This window comes from Mauremys mutica, unplaced genomic scaffold (genome assembly GCF_020497125.1).
Source record: "Mauremys mutica isolate MM-2020 ecotype Southern unplaced genomic scaffold, ASM2049712v1 Super-Scaffold_100183, whole genome shotgun sequence".
Lineage (NCBI taxonomy): Eukaryota > Metazoa > Chordata > Testudines > Geoemydidae > Mauremys > Mauremys mutica.
In genome coordinates, this window is record NW_025423281.1 from 915134 (window position 1) to 919756 (window position 4623).

Genomic DNA, 4623 nt, shown 5'->3' on the forward strand with positions numbered 1-4623 from the left:
AATGGCAGGGAAGATCCTGCTGGTGGGGGTGTGCGGGGCGGGTCCTTGGCAGGCAGTAAGGAACTGAGTTCCCAGTAGGCGAGTCTCTGGCTGCTGGGGGCTCTTGGTGGGGGGAACCTTTGGGATTCCCAACCTGACAGTCATGGTCTGGTGGGGATTCCCTGGCCGGTGGGGCTTTGAGGGGTATCTGGGGTCCCTGGCTGGGGACTCTGGGGGCTGCGTCCCAGGGAATAGCTGCTGGGCCCCTGACTGTGGGAACTTCTACTAACCATGATCCTTCTCTCTGATCAACTCGTGTCAGAGTCCTGGCTCCAAGCACTGCCCGGCATTCCCCAGTCACCGGCCCTGTCACTGTGATAACTTTCTATCCACTTATCAGACACTCTGAGTGTGAAATCACAGATTTTGCTTTTCTCCTCTTTTGAAAACTGCAGGAACTTTTGGTTCAGTTTAGAGAATTTGTGCCCCCAGTCCTGAGAGCAGCTAGGGGGCATCACGGTGAGAGAACAAAGAGGGACCCCTTGTCTCTCCCAGCAGATCCATCACACCCCTACTAGCCAGAGGCTGAGACAGCCCCATGGCGGGGAACCCAACACCCTCCCCACTGCCAGCAGCTGGATGTGAGGGGCTGGGACATCTTCCCTACACCTCCCTGTGGGTGCCCCCTTTCTATGTCACACCAGCCCCTGGATTCAGCACGGGAAGTCTGGTCAGTTTTCCCTGCCCTGCCCAGGGGGTTGGTTTCTCTATTTCCTGTTTCACAAATTAGGGAATTTTCTCCCCCAACACCCAAGTGTTTGTTCTGAGGATCTAGGCCCACATTAAACAAGTCCCAGCAGGTTTGTCACACTCTGTCCCCCTCCCCTTCCTCACCCAGGCTATTCCCTGCCCCCCTCCAGCCCTAACTCCCCAGAAGTTGCCACCTCTTCAGTATTTCCTGCCCCTCCCCCTCCAGCAGGAACCCACCAGCAACTCCTCCAATAACCCCTACCTGAGCTGGCGCCACTGCAACCAGAGAAGCCCCCCCGGCCAGGCACAGAGGGGTTAATGCCTTCCTGTGCCCTGCAATCCTCCCCCCACCCCCGCTCCCAGCCGCTCCAGACCCTCTCTGTGCCCCGCACCCCCCCCCCCCGGGGCTGCAGCGCTCGCAGGGGCGGGCTGCAGCAGCTGGGATCCAGCTGACACCCAATGCAGGGGCTGGGGGGGGGGGGGAAGCTGCTACACTAGCCCCTGCCCTCGCTTTTCTCCTGGGGAGCCCCGGCCCCTCTCCTGCCCCCTCTGCGCTGAGGCGGGTCCCCACGTGTCCCACCCCCCTGCGTGGGGCCCGGGGGCGGGGCCAGGCCTGGGGAGGAGCCGCCCCTTCCCGCCCCCCCCCCCGGCCTGGCCCCCGCCCCTTGTGTGGCAGCGGGGCCGGCTGGGGCCGGAAGCGCAGCACGGGGGCTCCTGCAGCCCGCGGGGCAGCGCGGTGGGGCCGGGGGCAGCGCGGGGCTGGCAGGGCCGGGGACACGCGTGGGGTGGACACGCTCCTGCCGGGGGCGGGGCCAGGCCTGGGGAGGAGCCGCCCCTTCCCGCCCCCCCCCCCGGCCTGGCCCCCGCCCCTTGTGTGGCAGCGGGGCCGGCTGGGGCCGGAAGCGCAGCACGGGGGCTCCTGCAGCCCGCGGGGCAGCGCGGTGGGGCCGGGGGCAGCGCGGGGCTGGCAGGGCCGGGGACACGCGTGGGGTGGACACGCTCCTGCCGGGGGCGGGGTCAGGGCTGGGGGTTGGGCGGGGTGCGGTTATTACCTGGGGGTCACAAGCCCTCCCCCCCCAGCTCTGCCGCTCGCCGGGAAAAGGCGGGGGGGGGGTCTGAGAGGCACCGGCTGGGAGAGGGGGCGGGGCCGGGGGAAAGGATGAGCGGTGGTGGGAGGATTAGGCTGGCCCGGGGGACCTCCCTTACCTGGGCTGGAGAGGGCGGAAGCGGCCCCGGTGCAGGCTGGGAGATGTAGTTCCTGACTCTCCCTGGACCGGAAGTGACGTCGGCAGAGGAACCGGAGCCGGGCTGCGAAGGAGCGTTGGGCGCTGCGGCTCTGCCTGGCTCGCGCGGGGCCGTTGGAGCCTCTCCCGGGCCGGAGAAGGGTTGGTGCCGTTGGAGCTCTGGGCATGCGCAGATCGCGGCGGGAGAGCCCTTCATTAACCTCCCCCCGTGCCCGGCCCGGGCCCTGCCCCGCTGGAGCCGCCCTGGGCCCCGCCCGCCCCGCTGCGGAGCTGCAGCCTCCAGGCCCCGGAGCGAGCCCCGGGGGCGGGGCCGGGCGGTGACTCTGCCCCAGTGCCCGGGGGGGGACCCGGCATCTCGCAGCGCCGGGATCTGCTCCCGGGGGGGGGCAGCGCCCACGGGGGGCTCGGAGCTGCTGCCCCCGCAGGAGCCCAGCGCCCCCCCCCGGGCCCGGCCAGGCTCCGCCCTGGGTCCCTGCGGGGGGTGCCGGGGGGAGGGGCCCGGCCCCACTGGGGTCCCTGCGTGGGGCCGGGCGGGGCCGGGGGGCGGGAAATGTCGGTGCAGCCTGGACATGGCCGGGGGGGGGCAGGTGACCCCCGAGGAGCGGGGAGAGAAAGGGGGGGGCTGAGATCCCCTCGGATTTACCGCTGCCCCCTCCCGTGGGGACCCCCCTCCTCCCCCGTCCTGCCCCCTTTCTCCCTAGAGAGCCACGAGCAGCGCCCAGGGTGACCCCCCCTCCCCCAGCCCCTGAGAAGTTCCCTGTTCCCCCCCCCCCCCCGATTGTGCCCCATTTTCTCTCCCCTTCGCCAATGGCCAGTTCAGGTCTCAGGTTTGGGGGGTTCCCCCATTTCCACCTGCAGGGATTTGTCCTTGTGCGGGTGGGAAATGGTTCCCCCGAGTGATTCCTGAGCTGGGCAGAGGTTGGGGGGGCCCTGAGACAGGGACACCTCTGGGCTGGGCTGGGGGGGCCACTCTCTGCTGGCAACGGGGCCTAGGAAGGGGAGGGAGGAGCAAGTGTCCCCCATGGAGACGGCCCAGCCCCAGGTTTCCCAGTCCCAGCTACTCTCCAGCACCTGCTGGCCCTGTGAGTGTGAGGCAAGAAGAATCCATCTCATTCTGTTGTTGATTGAATATCCCTGTATAATCCCCTCCAATTTCCCCTCCTTTCTCTTAAACTGTTAAATGCTGACGTAAAATCTCCCAGATGTTGGTGCTTCTGTCTCACATTAGCAAATATTTAGTTTGTGCCCCATTTTCTCCTCAATTCTGAAATACTGATATTGAATTCTCAAAAATCTTCCCGCTTTTCTCTCCAGGTGTGTGACTGAGATCAGGGCTCTTATCGTACTGAGCGTGGCCCTGTTCTGCCAGGTGCTGCAGAGACCCCAACTGTGATCTGGGTCCTGTTCTGCCAGGTGCTGAAGAGACCCCACGTGAGATCAGACCCCCCTGTTGTGCCAGGTAAAACTGAGACCTGGACCGAGATCCCGGCCCCCCTTGTGCCAGGCAGCGCATGACTGTGACCCAAACTGCTGCCTCCATTGTGCTGGGCACTTCAGAGACCTCGACTGAGATCTGTGTCCCCGTTGGGCCTGGCCCTGCACTGACCCCAACCCAGATCACGCCCCACCACTGTACTGGGCACTGCACAGACCCTGACAGATCCTGCCCCCACATTTTGCCAGATTCTGCAGGGACCCTAAACAAAATCCGGGATCCTGTAATGCTGGGAGTTGCAGAGTCCCCGACTGAGGTCAGGCCCTTGTTGCGCAGGGCTCTGCACAGACACTGACCAAGATCAGGGTCCCCATTGTGACAGGTGCTGAACAGACACCAAGGGTATCTCTACCCTGCCATAAAAACCCCCCAGCTGGCCCATGCCAGGTGACTCAGGCTCACGGGCTCAGGCGAAGGGGCTGTTTAATTGCAGTGTAGGTGTCTGGGCTCGGGCTGGGGCCAGGCTGTAGGACCCTGCGAGGTGGGAGGGTGCCAGACCTTGGGCTGCAGCCCCAGCCGGAACATCGACACCACAATTAAGCAGCCCCACAGCCTGAGCCGTGTGAGCCCAAGTCAGCGGGCACGGGCCAGCCGCCGGTGTCTGACTGCAGTGTGGACATGCCCACAGGGACAGAGAGACCTTGCCACAAAAAGCTCAAAGGCTAAATAGGCAATTATTCACAGCAATAAGATTTACAGATCCATTTGTGCACCAAAGTCCAGATAGCAGCATGTGTATGTGTGTAGTTTGGTTGGGGCTGGTGTAATTGTGCCCCCAGAAATATGTACATTTCCAGCAAAACCCCTCCTACACAGTACACCCAATTGTCCACCCCTTGCCATAGGCCATTGATCCTGCTCCTGCATAGTTATAGGAGAGGGGCACGGCCAAACATTTCCTTTGATGTGCACCATTTTTCACACCCCTCCATTGATTCCCAGTGAGCTCCTCCCCTTCTCATTATTCCCATAGGGCTTGTAGGGCCCACCTTAGCTGCCGTTCTATTTCCAGGCACCATAGTAGCCATTACCCAGGTGCTGGCCTCCCAGTTGAGCATTTTGCATTCCCACACACATCTTCCTCTCCCCCCGGGTCAGCCTTTTGAAGCCATCCCCCACCCACCTCATGCTAGCAGCAAGACCAACACCACAGAC